General features: G+C 41.1%; 16 non-coding genes across 16 annotated transcripts; all 16 read right to left on the bottom strand.

Moving 5' to 3' along the window:
* Positions 1 to 214: 214 nt before the first annotated feature.
* On the bottom strand, positions 215 to 296 carry trnas-uga. The gene has a single exon. It is a non-coding gene; the product is annotated as a tRNA-Ser (tRNA).
* Positions 297 to 437: 141 nt separating this feature from the next.
* trnas-uga lies at positions 438 to 519 on the bottom strand. Its single transcript has one exon. It is a non-coding gene; the product is annotated as a tRNA-Ser (tRNA).
* Positions 520 to 660: 141 nt separating this feature from the next.
* Positions 661 to 742, bottom strand: trnas-uga. The gene has a single exon. It is a non-coding gene; the product is annotated as a tRNA-Ser (tRNA).
* A 140-nt stretch (positions 743 to 882) lies between these two features.
* trnas-cga lies at positions 883 to 964 on the bottom strand. The gene has a single exon. It is a non-coding gene; the product is annotated as a tRNA-Ser (tRNA).
* Positions 965 to 1104: 140 nt separating this feature from the next.
* Positions 1105 to 1186, bottom strand: trnas-uga. The gene has a single exon. It is a non-coding gene; the product is annotated as a tRNA-Ser (tRNA).
* A 141-nt stretch (positions 1187 to 1327) lies between these two features.
* On the bottom strand, positions 1328 to 1409 carry trnas-uga. Its single transcript has one exon. It is a non-coding gene; the product is annotated as a tRNA-Ser (tRNA).
* Positions 1410 to 1549: 140 nt separating this feature from the next.
* trnas-cga lies at positions 1550 to 1631 on the bottom strand. Its single transcript has one exon. It is a non-coding gene; the product is annotated as a tRNA-Ser (tRNA).
* Positions 1632 to 1775: 144 nt separating this feature from the next.
* trnas-uga lies at positions 1776 to 1857 on the bottom strand. Its single transcript has one exon. It is a non-coding gene; the product is annotated as a tRNA-Ser (tRNA).
* A 140-nt stretch (positions 1858 to 1997) lies between these two features.
* On the bottom strand, positions 1998 to 2080 carry trnas-uga. Its single transcript has one exon. It is a non-coding gene; the product is annotated as a tRNA-Ser (tRNA).
* A 142-nt stretch (positions 2081 to 2222) lies between these two features.
* On the bottom strand, positions 2223 to 2304 carry trnas-uga. Its single transcript has one exon. It is a non-coding gene; the product is annotated as a tRNA-Ser (tRNA).
* A 143-nt stretch (positions 2305 to 2447) lies between these two features.
* Positions 2448 to 2529, bottom strand: trnas-uga. Its single transcript has one exon. It is a non-coding gene; the product is annotated as a tRNA-Ser (tRNA).
* Positions 2530 to 2669: 140 nt separating this feature from the next.
* On the bottom strand, positions 2670 to 2751 carry trnas-uga. The gene has a single exon. It is a non-coding gene; the product is annotated as a tRNA-Ser (tRNA).
* Positions 2752 to 2891: 140 nt separating this feature from the next.
* trnaa-ugc lies at positions 2892 to 2973 on the bottom strand. The gene has a single exon. It is a non-coding gene; the product is annotated as a tRNA-Ala (tRNA).
* Positions 2974 to 3113: 140 nt separating this feature from the next.
* trnas-uga lies at positions 3114 to 3195 on the bottom strand. Its single transcript has one exon. It is a non-coding gene; the product is annotated as a tRNA-Ser (tRNA).
* A 143-nt stretch (positions 3196 to 3338) lies between these two features.
* On the bottom strand, positions 3339 to 3420 carry trnas-uga. The gene has a single exon. It is a non-coding gene; the product is annotated as a tRNA-Ser (tRNA).
* A 141-nt stretch (positions 3421 to 3561) lies between these two features.
* Positions 3562 to 3638, bottom strand: trnas-uga. Its single transcript has one exon. It is a non-coding gene; the product is annotated as a tRNA-Ser (tRNA).
* Between the last annotated feature and the right edge of the window lie 15387 nt (positions 3639 to 19025).

The raw sequence follows: 19025 nt of genomic DNA on the forward strand, positions 1-19025 counted from the left end.
CAACCTGCGAGTGGGAGAACCATTGGATTTCAGAGTCCAACGCCTGAACCACTTCGGCCAAGTCACAGCTATTAGGCGTGAGTTCTTCAAGGAATTGGTCACAGAACCGTATGAGCTCCATTCAGGAACAAGAACAAGTTGGTAGCTTTAACTAAGTTGAATGTCTCACTTGCCAGCAATCAGCCAGCTCCAGAAGTTTAAAGGAGACTTCAAACGCTGTGAGCAGGGTTTGAACCTGCGCGGGGAGACCCCATTGGATTTCAAGTCCAACGCCTTAACCACTCGGCCATCACAGCTGTTTTTAATTCTTCATGGAATTTTCGGGTAACCGTATGAGCTCCATTTGGGAAACAAGAACAAGTTTGGCAGCTTTAACTAAGTTGAATGCCTCACTTGCCAGCAATCAGCCAGCTCCAGAAGTTTAAAGAGACTTCAAACGCTGTGAGCAGGGTTTGAACCTGCGCGGGGAGACCCCATTGGATTTCAAGTCCAACGCCTTAACCACTCGGCCATCACAGCTGTTTTTAATTCTTCATGGAATTTTCGGGTAACCGTATGAGCCCCTTGTGGGAAACAAAAACAACGTTGGTCGCATTAACTAAGTTGAATACCTCACCTGGCAGCAATCTGCCAGCTCAAGAAGCATAGAGAGACTTCAAACGCTGTGAGCAGGGTTTGAACCTGCACGGGGAGACCCCAGTGGATTTCAAGTCCAACGCCTTAACCACTCTGCCATCACAGCTGTATTTAGTTCTTCATGGAATTTTCGGTTAACCGTATGAGCCCCTTTTGGGAAACAAGAAACACTTCGGGAGCTTTAACTATGTCGATGACTCACTTGGCAGGATTCAGCCAGCTCCAGAAGTTTAAAGACACTTCAAACGCTGTGAGCAGGGTTTGAACCTGCGCGGGGAGACCCCATTGGATTTCGAGTCCAACGCCTTAACCACTCGGCCATCACAGCTGTTTTTAATTCTTCATGGAATTTTCGGGTAACCGTATGAGCCCCTTTTGGGTAACAAGAAACACTTTGGCAGCTTTAACTAAGTCGATGACTCACTTGGCAGGATTCAGCCAGCTCCAGAAGTTTAAAGACACTTCAAACGCTGTGAGCAGGGTTTGAACCTGCGCGGGGAGACCCCATTGGATTTCAAGTCCAACGCCTTAACCACTCGGCCATCATAGCTGTTTTTAATTCTTCATGGAATTTTCGGGTAACCGTATGAGCCCCTTGTGGGAAACAAAAACAACGTTGGTCGCATTAACTAAGTTGAATACCTCACCTGGCAGCAATCTGCCAGCTCATGAAGCATAGAGAGACTTCAAACGCTGTGAGCAGGGTTTGAACCTGCGCGGGGAGACCCCATTGGATTTCAAGTCCAATGCCTTAACCACTTGGCCATCACAGCTGTATTTAGTTCTTCATGGAATTTTCGGTTAACCGTATGAGCCCCTTTTGGGTAACAAGAAACACTTTGGGAGCTTTAACTATGTCGATGACTCACTTGGCAGGATTCAGCCAGCTCCAGAAGTTTAAAGACACTTCAAACGCTGTGAGCAGGGTTTGAACCTGCGCGGGGAGACCCCATTGGATTTCGAGTCCAACGCCTTAACCACTCGGCCATCACAGCTATTTAGCTTGGTTCTTCAAGGAATTGTCACATAACCGTATGAGCTCCATTCAGGAAACAAGAAAAAGTTTGGTAGCTTTAACTAAGTTGAATGCCTCACTTTGCAGCAATCAGCCACCTCCAGAAGTTTAAAGACACTTCAAACGCTGTGAGCAGGGTTTGAACCTGCGCGGGGAGACCCCATTGGATTTCAAGTCCAACGCCTTAACCACTCGGCCATCACAGCTGTTTTTAGTTCTTCATGGAATTTTCGGTTAACCGTATTAGCCCCTTTTGGGTAACAAGAAACACTTTGGCAGCTTTAACTAAGTCGATGACTCACTTGGCAGGATTCAGCAAGCTCCAGAAGTTTAAAGACACTTCAAACGCTGTGAGCAGGGTTTGAACCTGCGCAGGGGAGACCCCATTGGATTTCAAGTCCAACGCCTTAACCACTCGGCCATCACAGCTATTAGTTGAGTTCTTCATGGAATTGTCACATAACCGTATGAGCTCCATTCGGGAAACAAGAACAAGTTTGGTAGCTTTAACTAAGTTGATGCCTCACTTGGCAGGATTCAGCCAGCTCCAGAAGTTTAAAGAGACTTCAAACGCTGTGAGCAGGGTTTGAACCTGCGCGGGGAGACCCCATTGGATTTCAAGTCCAACGCCTTAACCACTCGGCCATCACAGCTATTTAGCTTGGTTCTTCAAGGAATTGTCACATAACCGTATGAGCTCCATTCGGGAAACAAGAACAAGTTTGGTGGCTTTAACTAAGTTGATGCCTCACTTGGCAGCAATCAGCCAGCTCCAGAAGTTTAAAGAGACTTCAAACGCTGTGAGCAGGGTTTGAACCTGCGCGGGGAGACCCCATTGGATTTCAAGTCCAACGCCTTAACCACTCGGCCATCACGGCTGTATTTAATTCTTCATGGAATTTTCGGGTAACCGTATGAGCCCCTTTTGGGTAACAAGAAACACTTTGGGAGCTTTAACTATGTCGATGACTCACTTGGCAGGATTCAGCCAGCTCCAGAAGTTTAAAGACACTTCAAACGCTGTGAGCAGGGTTTGAACCTGCGCGGGGAGACCCCATTGGATTTCAAGTCCAACGCCTTAACCACTCGGCCATCACAGCTGTATTTAGTTCTTCATGGAATTTTCGGTTAACCGTATGAGCCCCTTTTGGGTAACAAGAAACACTTCGGGAGCTTTAACTATGTCGATGACTCACTTGGCAGGATTCAGCCAGCTCCAGAAGTTTAAAGACACTTCAAACGCTGTGAGCAGGGTTTGAACCTGCGCGGGGAGACCCCATTGGATTGCAAGTCCAACGCCTTAACCACTCGGCCGTCACAGCTGTATTTAGTTCTTCATGGAATTTTCGGTTAACCGTATGAGCCCCTTTTGGGTAACAAGAAACACTTTGGGAGCTTTAACTATGTCGATGACTCACTTGGCAGGATTCAGCCAGCTCCAGAAGTTTAAAGACACTTCAAACGCTGTGAGCAGGGTTTGAACCTGCGCGGGGAGACCCCATTGGATTTCAAGTCCAACGCCTTAACCACTCGGCCATCACAGCTAATTAGCTTGGTTCTTCAAGGAATTGTCACATAACCGTATGAGCTCCATTCGGGAAACAAGAACAAGTTTGGTGGCTTTAACTAAGTTGATGCCTCACTTGGCAGCAATCAGCCAGCTCCAGAAGTTTAAAGAGACTTCAAACGCTGTGAGCAGGGTTTGAACCTGCGCGGGGAGACCCCATTGGATTTCAAGTCCAACGCCTTAACCACTCGGCCATCACGGCTGTATTTAATTCTTCATGGAATTTTCGGGTAACCGTATGAGCCCCTTTGGGTAACAAGAAACACTTTGGGAGCTTTAACTATGTCGATGACTCACTTGGCAGCAATCAGCCAGCTCCAGAAGTTTAAAGAGACTTCAAACGCTGTGAGCAGGGTTTGAACCTGCGCGGGGAGACCCCATTGGATTTCAAGTCCAACGCCTTAACCATTCGGCTTCAAAATATATGGTAAATATTAGGGCCGGGACTCGATTAAAAAAATTAATCTAATTAATTAGAGGCTTTGTAATTAATTAATCGAAATTAATCGCATTTTTAATCACATATAAATATTTGACCTGAGAACAGTGAGAAGCAATTTTTTTCACATGGATTTTAGTATACCATTAGGCGCATTCACACCGCAGTACTTTTCCCACAAAGGTTCATGAGAACTTAGTTCATGAGAACTCTTTGAACCTGGGGGAGGATTAGGCAAATGAAGCCGCTGACGTCACTTCTTCTTCTTCTGCATTGGGTTTACTGGCAGGCAGCAAACCACTTCACGTTGTATACTGCCGCCCAAAGTCCCCGGTCGGAAGTCCCCGGAGTTGGGGACTGGCTTCAGTAGAAGCTGCTGGGAGTCCCAGCAGCCTTCCGAGTAAATCGCCAGAACGCCGACACCTCCTCATATCCACCGCTCCCATGTTTTATTTTGTGTTGCCATAAGTTAGTCTCTCTGCGTTTCTGCGCTGGGCTAATGCTAATGCTAATAATGGTAATGCGAGGATAATAAAATGGCGGCTTCACAAAACTTTTTGGGAGTTTTACGGGGCGTGGTTTGCAATCCGCCCAGCCAATCAGAAATATAGCTCTTTTCTCACAAGAGAGCCGTACGAAAGTCCCTGCTCTCTAGCAGCTCTCTGCTCTCTAGCAGGGACTTTCGTGGGGGTAAAAAGGTTCTCATGAACTAATTTTAGTACCGGCTCTTTTTGGTGTGAACGCGATAAAAGAGGCTAACGTCCACGCTAGCTTCCACGCTAGCTGCTATATGTTTTGCATTGAGGTGATACTTGAGGCTTGATGTGCTGCGGTGATATGCGAATTCCTTTTTGCATAATTTGCACACAACCGTGATCTTATCGACGCTTCCATCCGTCCGTTTTTTAAAACAACATTTCCCACTGTTGTTCACTGTGGTTTGTTGTTGTCTGAAGTCATGAACGTTAGTTGGTGCTCCAGTATAATCGGTACGCCTGAAACTCATCCAGTGAGAAACGTTCCGCGGTGCAAAAATAAGTGCGATTAAAATGCGTTAATTTTTTTAACCCGTTAATTTTTGTGTAATTAATTAATCTTAATTAACGCGTTAAAGTCCCGGCCCTAGTAAATATACATCAAATGCTTCATCAACTGCAAAAATAAAGGTAGCAGATTAGGCAAAATGTATCTCTAAATAAATGTACTCACAGATTATGCTGTCTCAAATCAGAAAACAAGTGGATGGAGATAGATTGAGGCAGGAGCCTACACCCCATGTGACTCTCATACAAAATGGTAGAACAGAAACTTAACAGAAACGTTTTAACTGGGAAAACAGACGTGCCTGCCCCTAGAGGCCACAGAAGATATATCAGTTAAAAGGCAGTGGCGAGCCGTGACTTTTATACCTAGGCCCTCTGACCCCCCCCCCCCCCCCCCCCAAAAAAAAGAGATATTACGTCACAGCGTATACTTCAGCGGAATATCAAAACAGCGGCCCGGTTGCAAAACGCATCAATGACAGCGACCATCTACCCACACCCACAGCCAAGTAACAATTACAAATGAATTAAGTCGGCGCGGCGGCCCACATTGAAAATGACTTAGGCCTACCTTTGATGATCAAATCACTGAAACACAAAGTCCATCCTCCTGTCCTTTTGGATGAAGCACTTCATGGCGGGGTCATGCAGCTGATCCTTTGCCACTCCAGTTTATCTTTGTAACTCAATCTTGAAAATGACTCGGTTAATAATTTCGCAACGATGTCATCACTATCACTGAAGTGAGCCATCATGAACGAACTTATGCTAATTATAAATCTATCGATCATAAATCTATCGATTAGATTTATGATTCGAAAATAATAAAAGTAGGGTAGACATGTGGACATTATCCGGCTGAACAAAACGTGCATTTAACAGGTTCGTTTTCCACAGACCTTATTTCGAGCTATTTTCCAAAATCCTATGGAGAAATCCCATTGTTTCTGTCGAGGGAATCTGAGCGAAGCTTACTTCCGGGTTTTAGGACGCGTCACTGCACCACTTGCATAGACCTCACAGCGGGCGGAACTTGTCATTTAGGCCCAATCCCAAACCACTCCCTCGACCCTACCCCTCCGTGACGGAGTGAACTCTGTCTGTAGCCACACTCGCAGCTCAACGAGGCTCCCTCCTGTCAGATGGAGGGAGTAAATACAGCAGCAAGCTTTGGGACGGCCTCACCTCTCTCCGGCAGAAACAGGAAATGCCGTAACTGTATGTAACAACGGTTTCAAATCAGCATCTCTTAGACAAAAAGTTTAAATTAATAACTCAAATAAAACCCCAAACATCTTTCATTGTGTTTCAAAGCTCTTTTAGTTTTAAACCTGATGTTTATAAGCTTCTTAGTTTTTGCAACGGTCTGTAAATATACACAACTTTAGTAAAATGCATAATTTTACCTTTTTCTAGACTAAACACAGGTTTGATCCTAAGTTAAAAACATATGAGGTCATCATGAGGTTGTTAACATCGTAGTTTATCAGTGGATGTTTGCAGGAACTACTTGTTAACAGCTTGTTTCCTGACGGACACACACAGCGTGACTCCGGTCAGGTAGAGACCGGTCTCAAGTCAGCACCGATGCAGACTCGCTGTTTGAGGGCTTGATAGCCCACTCCCCCTCCACACCGCTCCACACTCGTTGGTTTGGAACAGCATTTAATGTGGCGGACCCTCCGCGCGAACGCGCAAACGGAGGGGTAGTGTGTAGGGGTAGGGTGTAGGGCGTGGTTTGGGATTGGGCCTGTGTGTAAGGCAGTGGGTGTGTGCATGCATGTCAGTCATAGGAAAGAGGGAAAACACATACTGCTTTTACTAATTATTCGTCTAATGTAATTGTTGCACTTGCGTGTTTATGATTTAACTGCAGATATCATTATCTTCCCTTCTCAGTGAGAACAGACTACACAGCTTTTTCTAAGTCTAACTCTTATTGTCTTATTGTAGTTCAGTGTTTCACGTCTTCTTTCAAATCAACAGACAGATGATCATTATTTGGAAGTAAGTGATGAAATTATTGCTTGAAACATATGGCAATGTGCAATGAAGTCGCAATGAGAGATAATAACAATGACAGCAATGATCTATGGCAGGCTGTTGACTGCTGACAATGTCCTCGTTTGAGCTTTTAATGCCCTCGCCTGCTGCTTGACTCTCACTCTATCAGTTTGAGTGATTGGGTTTCATTTGTCTCTAAATGTGCATTGTATCCATCATGGTGTTTTTTCTTTTAAATTATGATCAGGCAATCAAGGTCTAGTGACACTACCATTCAAAGGTTTAGGGTCTACTGCGACACATGATTGATTAGGGAACAATTGCATGGTGGACAGAAATATGTTTTTGTTTTGAATTGTCTTTCATGCTTTTAAGTTGTATAAAGTCTTCTTTACAAATATATGTTATTTTGTAAGACATGTTTCCAACCTACTGTACTGCCTGTTGAAATTGCAAAAAGAGACAAAATTCAATAAGAAGAGAAAAAATCAGCAGCCATTGGTTCGAAAGACTGGAAGCTTATCATCCAGATGTGTGCAAATGTAAAATGGTGTTCCAGGATTGTTTTGGGATTCACTTCTGGTTCAGTAATGTTTGTCAGTAAGTAACTTTGAATTATTTAATTGCTCTTCTTTTTGGGTCAATACTATTTCAAGTGTCAATAATACATTTTTGGTCTGGATTTCTTGTGTTTTTTTACCCAGTCTGCCTGATGGCCCCTTTCTCCAGTAACTTCTCACTCCCTCCAGACCCACCATGCACCTTCCTATGAACCCTCTGGACATGTCATTCCCAATCCATCCACCAGATGCCTTAAGACTTTTGCACTTGACTCTCTGATCCATCTGCTCACCTGTTTCCACTTTACTTAATCAGCACTATCAGTACATATACCCACCAACTTTTCCACAGTCAATTGCCAGATTATCAATGCTGCTTCTTGCCTTTATTTTCCTGTCTCTTTGCTCTGCAAGCGGGGATCTGTTATGGTTACCTATGGATCCTCAGTTACCTCTGTTTGGAATCGCAACTAATGTCACTACATTTAAGTAGTGATGGCGAGATGAAGCCTTATGAAGCTTTGAAGCTTTCCAGCCAATTGGTTCGCAAAAGGGTTCATCTCATGAGGCTTCATCATGGGCTTCATTTGAACACAAACCCCCTGTTGGTCAAAGTGTGTAAAACAGGCAGGTTGGACATCTCAACAGTGTGCTCTCTCATACCGAGTTCCCAATGAGTAAAGCCTTAGAAAACATCTAAACAACGAACATTAAATCATATTTTCATGTTAACAATATTGTTTTTATTCCAGTTGATTGTGATTGAAAAGCCTAAGGAGGCTGGTAAACATTGCAAAGAGGGATTTGTATTCCTTAATAATATTCGTAAACTTAACCATGTTGTAGCCTGAGAAAGGCTAAACCATATCACAGAATACATTATTAACTACATTATCTCATTTAGCTGTAGCTTTTATAAACAACAACAAATAGGTATTGTTCAGTCGTTGAACCAGGGACCCTGCGGTCATGAGTCAACTGCTTTCCAGCTGAGCCACAGCACACACGCTGAGTCTCCCTGAAAACACTGTAAGATATTTATTCCTGTATTTATTCATGTTTTTATTCCTACATTTATTTATGCTTGTATCTATTTATACTTATGACATGTTCCGACCTCTATAAGTGAGGGTCTGAGCTCTCTTGATTCCATCGTGTCACCAGGCCCAGGTACAGGAGGGGTAATATGGTTCTTATTATACATCCATGGGTATTATGAGCGTTGTGGTTCAACGGGTCAACCGATCTGAATCGCTTCCTGAAGCAGTCACGTGGTATCGACAGGCAGCGAGGCTTCGTTTGTCATCGATGACGTCACTGGCCCAAAACGATACAAGCCTCGATACAAGCTTCACAAAAAGCTTCCGGGATTACTCGACACACGCTCCGAAGCCTCGGCGCAATACGTAACATCACTACATTTAAGTATCTTCACTCTGTCAACGACTAGTGAAAATATCCCACTCTGCCTTAATTATTGCATCTTGAATTTCCTGGAAAATGGCTTCTCCCTGAAAAACAGTGCCTTTTCTGTAAATGCAACTGAAGTTGTCCAACAGCTGATCAAAGTTGTGGATTTGGTTAACCTCACTCAGTAAGTACCCAAGTCTGAACATGCATTGAAGGAGGATTTGGTATCAAGTTATTCTTTTTTACTTAACCAACCCTGCTTTGAGGTTAGTTCATAATGCAGATCAGAGATGGCAAAAGTACACACATCCTTTACTCAAGTAGAAGTACAGATTTGTGTTTAAAAATACTCTGGTAAAAGTAGAAGTACTGACTAAACTTCTTTACTCAAGTAAAAGTAAAGAAGTATGGGCATTGAAATGTGCTTAAGTAAAAAGTACCCATAACTAGCAGCTGCTTTAAAGAGTACCTGACCTCCCTTTATATTAAGAGAACAATAATGTCATTGTTAGCTAATGAATGTTTCCATGCTGAACAACGGCAACATGACAACGTTTCCATTGGTCCCTCTTCTTTAGAGAAGACCAGGAAATGATGGATACACGGATCGTGTTCAAATCAATAGGCACGCAATGACTCTAAAGAATAATGATCACGCATCAAACACACATTCAGACTAAAGGAACCAGCTGTTTGGAAAATGAGAGAAGTAGAAAGTACAGGTATTTGAGTTCAACATGTAAGAAGTAGAAAGTACAGGTATTTGTGTTCAACATGTAAGAAGTAGAAAGTACAGGTATTTGAGTTCAACATGTAAGAAGTAGAAAGTACAGGTATTTGTGTTCAACATGTAAGAAGTAGAAAGTACAGGTATTTGAGTTCAACATGTGAGAAGTAGAAAGTACAGGTATTTGTGTTCAACATGTAAGAAGTAGAAAGTACAGGTATTTGGGTTCAACATGTAAGAAGTAGAAAGTACAGGTATTTGGGTTCAACATGTAAGAAGTCAAAGTAAAAAGATGGCATTAAAATAAGTAGTGGAGTAAAGTACTTATACCAGAAAAATGTACTTGAGAACAGTAATGAAGTATTTGTACTCCACTACTTCCCACCTCAGATGAACAGGAGACAAACAAAATGTAGAAAACACACATGCCGAACATCTACAGATCAAACCCTTTCAATCTAACTGTTTCGTAGTGTTTTAAGTCCCAGAGGCGATCCAAACTCAAACTCTGGCAGCAGCAGTTCTCTCCACATTGAGCTGCAGAGGAAATGAGACCCCTAACCCTTGAAGACTTAGTATCACACTTTTCCCCGCTGAGCATCCCTGCAATTAAGTTAAACGGGCACACAAACCATATTGCTAATGTTTCCATGAAGCGGGAGCGCAAGAGAAGTGTGGAGATTGCAGAATCCATCAGTGAAATTGCTCACTGACATGCCCCACTAAGTTTGACTGCACGATGGAGCTCACTTATCCAAAATGATTCCAATATAGAAATATGTCTAAATATGTGACACGGCATCAGAAAAAAACACTGACAGGCTGTTGCAGACAGCAGCTGTTTGTTCCATGTTGGAGAATCATAATCCACACAGAAAAGCGGGGCAATCAAATGTTTTTACTCCGACCGGATTTTACAGCCAACAAATGACAGTTTGTTAAATTTAGACTGAAAAGCCAACAGAAGGGGATTTTACAGCCAAATGGCAATTGATTTGCATGGAAAAATCCTTATTAATAAAATCATTATGAACTCAACAGACTTTATCCAGTAATCCCTAACAGGGAGGGATCATTTATGTCACTTTTGTTATTCATAACATTTTAATTTGACTTCTATTTTAACCCAAATCAGAAAAGCGTGCTTAATTGCTAAATCCTCAACAGCAAAACGTCCATGAATTAATTTCAACAGTGGTACCTAACATATAGGATTAAAAACGTAAGAATTTAAACCAAATTGAAATCCAATTGGACTTTAGACGGTTAGCTTTACATTTCTTTATTCGTAACATTTGATCTGTTTTCTATTTTAAACATGTAAACACATAATGCTTTTTGGGGTTTTCCATTTCCTTTCATGAGTTTTATTGGTTTTTGTGCATGTAAATGGTTTGCAAAGGCTAAAATCCCTGTGTTCCCTCCAGAGGAAGTTTCTCTCCCACGTACAGGACATCTCGAATTGGTTGACGAATCACAACAGAGCAGGCCAGCCAACCAATTAGAGCAGACTGGGCTCTGATTTCAGACAGAGGGTGAAAAGAGGTGCTGCAGCACAGGCAGTATGAGAACAATAAAGAGCTTTTTGAACATTAAAGCATGGAGACATGTAGAGACACTACATACTGATATACACCTGAACATCAGCAGGAGAGGACTCTTTAAAGTAGAGACACTACATACTGATATACAACAACCTGAACATCAGCAGGAGAGGACTCTTTAAAGTAGAGACACTACATACTGATATACACCTGAACATCAGCAGGAGAGGACTCTTTAAAGTAGAGACACTACATACTGATATACACCTGAACATCAGCAGGAGAGGACTCTTTAAAGTAGAGACACTACATACTGATATACACCTGAACATCAGCAGGAGAGGACTCTTTAAGTAGAGACACTATACTGATATACACCTGAACATCAGCAGGAGAGGACTCTTTAAAGTAGAGACACTACCATACTGATATAACACCTGAACATCAGCAGGAGAGGACTCTTTAAAGCAGAGACACTACATACTGATATACACCTGAACATCAGCAGGAGAGGACTCTTTAAAGTAGAGACACTACATACTGATATACACCTGAACATCAGCAGGAGAGGACTCTTTAAAGTAGAGACACTACATACTGATAAACACCTGAACATCAGCAGGAGAGGACTCTTTAAAGTAGATACACTACATACTGATATACACCTGAACATCAGCAGGAGAGGACTCTTTAAGCAGAGACACTACATACTGATATACACCTGAACATCAGCAGGAGAGGACTCTTTAAAGTAGAGATACTACATACTGATATACACCTGAACATCAGCAGGAGAGGACTCTTTAAAGTAGAGACACATACTGATATACACCTGAACATCATCAGGAGAGGACTCTTTAAAGTAGAGACACTACATACTGAATATACACCTGAACATCAGCAGGAGAGGACTCTTTAAAGGCAGAGACACTACATACTGATATACACGTGAACATCAGCAGGAGAGGACTTTTTAAGTAGAGACACTACATACTGATAAACACCTGAACACCTGAAAACTCGAGCAGGAGAGGACTCTTTAAGTAGAGACACTACATACTGATATACACCTGAACATCAGCAGGAGAGGATCTTTAAAGTAGAGACACTACATACTGATATACACCTGAACATCAGCAGGGAGAGGACTCTTTAAAGTAGAGGACTGCATACGATATACACCTGAACATCCAGCAGGAGAGGACTCTTTAAAGTAGAGACCTACATACTGATATACACCTGAACATCATCAGGAGAGGACTCTTTAAAGTAGAGACACTACATACTGATATACACCTGAAACATCAGCAGGAGAGGACTCTTTAAAGTAGAGACACTACATACTGATAACACCTGAACATCAGCAGGAGAGACTCTTTAAAGTAGAGACACTACATCTGATAATAACACCTGAACATACAGCAGGAGAGGACTCTTTAAAGTAGAGACAACTACATACTGATATAACACCTGAACATCAGCAGGAGAGGACTCTTTAAAGTAGATGACACTACATACTGATAAACACCTGAACATCAGCAGGAGAGGACTCTTTAAAGTAGAGAGACACTGCATACTGATATACACCTGAACATCAGCAGGAGAGGACTCTTTAAAGTAGAGACACTGCATACTGATATACACCTGAACATCAGCAGGAGAGGACTCTTTAAAGCAGAGACACTACATACTGATATACACCTGAACATCAGCAGGAGAGGACTCTTTAAAGGAGAGACACTACATACTGATATACACCTGAACATCAGCAGGAGAGGACTCTTTAAAGTAGAGACACTACATACTGATAAACACCTGAACATCAGCAGGAGAGGACTCTTTAAAGTAGATACACTACATACTGATATACACCTGAACATCAGCAGGAGAGGACTCTTTAAAGTAGAGACACTACATACTGATATGCACCTGAACATCAGCAGGAGAGGACTCTTTAAAGTAGAGACACTACATACTGATATACACCTGAACATCAGCAGGAGAGGACTCTTTAAAGTAGAGACACTACATACTGATATACACCTGAACATCAGCAGGAGAGGACTCTTTAAAGTAGAGACACTACATACTGATATGCACCTGAACATCAGCAGGAGAGGACTCTTTAAAGTAGAGACACTACATACTGATATACACCTGAACATCAGCAGGAGAGGACTCTTTAAAGTAGAGACACTACATACTGATATACACCTGAACATCAGCAGGAGAGGACTCTTTAAAGTAGAGACACTACATACTGATATACACCTGAACATCAGCAGGAGAGGACTCTTTAAAGTAGAGACACTACATACTGATATACACCTGGACATCAGCAGGAGAGGACTCTTTAAAGTAGAGACACTACATACTGATATACACCTGCACATCAGCAGGAGAGGACTCTTTAAAGTAGAGACACTACATACTGATATGAAGCTGAACATCAGCAGGAGAGGACTCTTTAAAGTAGAGACACTACATACTGATATACACCTGAACATCAGCAGGAGAGGACTCTTTAAAGCAGAGACACTACATACTGATATGCACCTGAAAAGGAGCATAATAGGACCTTTAACATGTATTTTGTCCAATGAAAGGGCTAAAGACAGCTTTTAAATATATTGAAGGCGTATTGCAGACGAACCAACAGTGCTACAGAGAAAACTTCAAACATTGCTGAATTATTGTTGGACGAAGAGGGGCTGCAATAATCACAACACATGAGTTTCCCTCCTGCTGTGCTTTCAGAGCGCTGCATTGTAAACAAAGACGTGTGCCGTTTGGGGAAAAGATGCCACCTTCTGCTAGGACAGCTGGCATTAAAAGTGCAGCTCATTGTCGGATGCAGAGGAAGCATTAGCTAAGTGCTTTCTGGCCCTAAAATAGCGGGATTTGAGGCGTTACATTGAGTAATGATTTCTCAAAGAGGACACAGTTTTCACTTCAGCGCTGATGCAAAAAAAAGGCCAATGGGTCATTAATGAGAGTATAGGCTTAGCGCTTGTTGAATAACCGTTGGAGTTCATACAAAAGCCATCAGGAGTAATCTGCAGTGTTTACGGAGGATTTGCATGTGCAGAACAATGCTGGATTAATCCTAAAAGGCTGACCTGTTGCCCAGACGAATGTAATTATGATTACCAGAGAAATTAAATGTATGCACATACATGACACAGAGTCAATAGAGAGAGCACTGAAGTGTTTTCAGGTTTATCAGACTGTCGGGCCAGTCTACTTGTGTTGGTCTTTTTGAACAGCATTTTTGTGAAATATGAGCGGATATAAGCAAAGACTGACACTACGATTTCCAAGATATTTGAAAATCAACAATACGTTTGGTTTGGTAATTGATCTCGGTAGCAAAGGTGATGCTATCAACCCTTTCCATTAAATCCAGACATTTCTCATTTACACAAAATCCACATACACCATATACTTAATGCTTTCTCTACTGGAATATTAGTTAAGATGCCATTTCTAAACCGTGCGCTAGTAGTCTTGCTAGTTATCTAAGCTAAGAGTTGCTAATTAGAGCTAAACAAAAAGTATAGCAGAGGCTGATAAATGGGATTATCTTATTATGTATCCAAGAGGAAAGTCGGATTACAGTTCACCCTGATGGGGAACATGAATTTGCAAAGCGGATAGAGTGCTGTACATTTTTAAATGACTTCTTGTTCACCTTCTAAGTCAGGGGTCCAAGGAAGCTCATACCTGATGCACATTTGACTCCTTTAAGCTCTAAATTGGTGCTTTATAAATAAACTTGATTTGATCCGACGAGTTTGATTGCAATGAAAGAGATTTGGTCTGTAATGGACGTCTCTTTAAAATGACCGCTCAGAGGAGAGGAATTCTCATTTCTCTAACTATGAGTTCCACAAATATATAAATATAACCTGCCGCAACGTGCGAGTAAACCCAAATATTCTAAAACAATGGATTCAGAAAGTTTAATTTATAATTCGTTGACTTTTGGGATTTAGTTTAAATACTCATCTGCCAATCATTGGTTTAACCCAACAATATGGTAATTTCTGCCTAAAAAAACACCAAAAGTATAATAAAGTCACTATAAACAAGCTACAGTTGCTAAAAAATGTTTGGTTCAAAAATAAACGTCATGATTTAATTACAATATTATGTAGAAATAATTTATTTCACAAAATTAGAGTATTTGGTTCTGCCCATTGAAGTTAAACTCAAATAAATAGGCTATTTCTGCATCCAAAAATGTATAATGAAGTCACTTTAAAGACAATTCAGTCGCTGGAAAAATGCTAGAAGAAGATGGTATTAAAGCCCAACTTATTTGGGATACAGACAGGACCTGTAGTTTGATGACATGTAGATTGCACTTTGTTGTTTCTTTGACAAAAGCACCAGCTAAATCAATAAGCAGTGTTTATGTACGGCATACACATTTAATACATTGAGGAAAAATGCCATAAAGTACAAAAATGTCTCTTCAGACGGATGAAAGAGAAGAGGAACCTGTTGAGGATCATTTCAAGGAGGCCATAAGGGATTTAAATCCATCTCATTCAATAAAGTCAGTTTAAAGCAAGCCACATTAACACGAGTAAAGGTATCACGTCAGTTAAACCACATGGACATCACCAAACATCTCTGCTCTCACTCACCTTTGCCTTTGCACCTCCTCCTCCTCCTCCTCTTGCACTTCCCCTTCACATCTGACCTCTCCATGTTTCTGCTCCCATGCACCGGAGACTCCTTCTTCTTCTCCTTTTAATCTGTTCCAGTAGTTTGTCCTCTGCTGCTGCTTCTTCTTCTGCTTCTTCTGTGTGAGGCAGAAATGCTCAGAGAGGATTGTGAGTGCAGCTCTGCAGCGAGAGTCCTTTACAGCGAGTGATCCCCCCCCCTGCTGTTCAGACTGTGACATCATGAGGAGACGAAAAGCTCCGGTTCAAGCTGTGATGCAGCGTCAATGATATAAAGACACTCCGTTTTTAAACATGGCTTGTTTGAAGTGAACATGTCAGTACTTCTCTTGTCGTCCTTTGTTTGAATCCCTATGGTTATCCCTCTCTATACCGTATATCTCTATATGGTTTATTCTACTTACTGTCGCTTTGGATCAAAGCATCAGCTAAAGGCAATGAATGAATTCTGTTTGGAGGGTAATGTTGTTCTAAGATGGTTTGTCTGCCACTTTGGTCCAGTCTGAATTATGTCAACAAATATCAGAATTCGAATAAAAAAACGTTATAAATCCCAAGTTTCGTGATAGTTGCTCGTTTTTAAAATGAAATTGAATTAAAAAAACGAAACAAAAATATATTGATAAGCACAACAAGTTAAAGAAAAGGATTTGCAGTAAAAAAAAAATTGAAATTAAGGAGAATAAATATAGTAAACATAAGAAGTCAATAAATCGCGTTAAAAATTATTTTATAAGAATTTAAAGTGAGAATATGCAATAAACAAATTAAGATATTTATATAAACATAACATGTTGAAGGGGAATAAAATATCAAATACAAATTATACACATTTATTTTTTAACACAAGAGTACAAATTTGCAATAAAAACATAAATAATATAAACAAAATAAAATGTAATGTTATAAACACATAAATAACCATTAAGAATGTAAGTCCAATAAAATAAACACACACCAAATAGTCGCTTTAGTTTAAATTGCAGTATAATGCATCTTGTACACACATTATGTATTTTATGTATGTATAGTAGGGAGGCTGCAGTGGATAGTGCGTTGGTGTTGGGATCAGGGGAGCACAGGTTCAAACCCCACTGCAGTCAGCATGTCGTTGTGTCCCTGAGACCCTTCACCCCAAATTGCTCCTGTGGGGATTGCCCACAGTATTGAGTATGTAAATTGCTTTGGATAAAAGCGTCTAAAATGTAATGTAATATATTCATGTAGTTATCATTAAAGGACTTCAATGCAGGTTAGAAAGCGATCCAGCTGTGTTTCTGCAGCAGGAAACAAACTGCTTTTGGAGTCATTCAACACTTGTATGGAAGATTAAAAAGGGCTAAATTATAATACACAAAACAATTAAGTGAATTACAACTGTATGTATTTCCTTTGTATGTATGCCGTCATAATTAAGAGAAGACGTGCTTTATAGCCAGAAGCAGATTTTAAAATTCTAGTTTTCAAAGACACCAAATACGTCAAGATGAATTTAGGGGATATGTTGATGATATAATTCAGAGGAAAGTAGAATATCTGATAGAATAATAGTAACGAAGGCTTGTGTTGTGAGGTTTAATGCATTACACACAACATGTAGTATCAATAACGAGCTGATGCAGATAATACATAGGCCTAGTTTATGTGATGCAGCTTTTAATTGGTGAAAAAACATCAAAGATAATGACAAAAAATACGCTTTTTTAAGAGCAGTCCACCTGCTCCAATTTGAACTCTCTGCTTCACTTATTCGCATCATAATTGTTTTATATTAACAAACACATGTTAATCGTTTGATTGGCTTTTATCTGCACTGTCCCCTTGATTCTTATATATGGAAGAAGTATTCAGATTCTTCATTTGAGTCAAAGTAAAAAAATACCCCATTACAGTTAAAAGCCCTGCATTGATAATGTTACTTAAATAAAGGTGTAAGGATATATCGGAGTAAGACCCTTTGTTGTCATAAACATGTGCTTCTTATTGAATATGTAGGTCTTCTTGTTTCATTGCCTTGTATCTGCATTGTCCGCTTTGCTGTAACAATGTAAATATCCCCGCTGTGGGACATATATCAAGAGGAAGTATTCATATCCCTAATTTGAGTAGAAGTACACTGAAAGAAATCTCTGTTACAAGTATAAGCCCTTCACTAATATGTTACTTAAATGAAGGTATGTTGTTGGGTAACTGACGCCAGTCCTCCTGCTCTAATTTGAACTATCCTCGTCACTCATTTGCATTATAATACCAATTTTGCATAATCTCCCCCTCTTCACATTTACTTCCAATTTACAGCGGCTGTCTAATCCCTGCCACTCACCTTCCTCAAACTGACAATCTCACTGCAGTAAATTCAAGATAAGATCAAAAATCAATCCTCTGTTTTGCCCCCCAACATAATTTGATTGTTGTTATCATGACATTGAATCACTTCTGGCCTTTCCCGTGTTCCTGAACCTCTGCTGCTGCAGGTTTCCAGTGACTGACTCCTTCTTCTGCGGAGGATTATCGGGTCGCTGTACCTCCTTTTGTTTGTCTCTCGCTGAAGGTGGCGTGCCGCTGAGCCTCTGGGATTCACATTTTTCTTGTAATATTTCACCTCACTGACTCCCCAAAGCCCCACTGCTGCCTCCTTTGTACGATTATCCACATTGTCTTATCACGTGCCGGAGTGAAAGAAGGAATAAAATGAACTCTCCTTCGTTGATTTGTTTTTTTCTTTTTGAAGCATTATTCTAATCTGTTGCTTGAGTAGTGTGAAGGATTTGATTTGGATGTATTTGTAAAGTGTACATTTGGTTTTTAGCAGAGTAGTTTTACAGGTCGAAATGTCCTTCACTTTGGTTCTGACTGAAATGTATTTTAACAACTCCACTTATAATTACAGTGGCAGACAGGTGCAAACGTGTTACAACAACCCAACATATTTCCATTAGCAAAAACACATTGCGGTTTAAAAAACGATACAAATATAACATAAATGTGACGCACACAGCTGGGAGACCAGGGGTGTTTCTCAATGTCAAGGAAGGATCCTTCAGAGCCACTATTTCAAGGATGCTACGTCATCGAATCCCGCCGAAGGACTGTTCCAATGTCCAGGATCCTTGCAATTCTACCGAGGACTGAATCCTTCGTTGCGGGAAATTTCGAGGATGGACATGTGTATCCCCGGCGGTCTTAAAATCCCCACAATGCTTTGCGCACGGAGCAATTTCCAAAATCTTAAGGCGGGGCCTTTCATATGACGCACACCTGCACACTTGCTAGCCTGTTCCATTCTTCGTTCTCCGAATGCCAGGAAGGATTAATGCCTAGCCTCTGAAGGACTTGACTCGGAAGACATGTCCTACCAAGGAAGCGTCCTCGACATTGAGAAACACCCC

This window comes from Gymnodraco acuticeps, unplaced genomic scaffold (assembly GCF_902827175.1).
Source record: "Gymnodraco acuticeps unplaced genomic scaffold, fGymAcu1.1, whole genome shotgun sequence".
Taxonomy (NCBI): Eukaryota; Metazoa; Chordata; class Actinopteri; order Perciformes; family Bathydraconidae; genus Gymnodraco; species Gymnodraco acuticeps.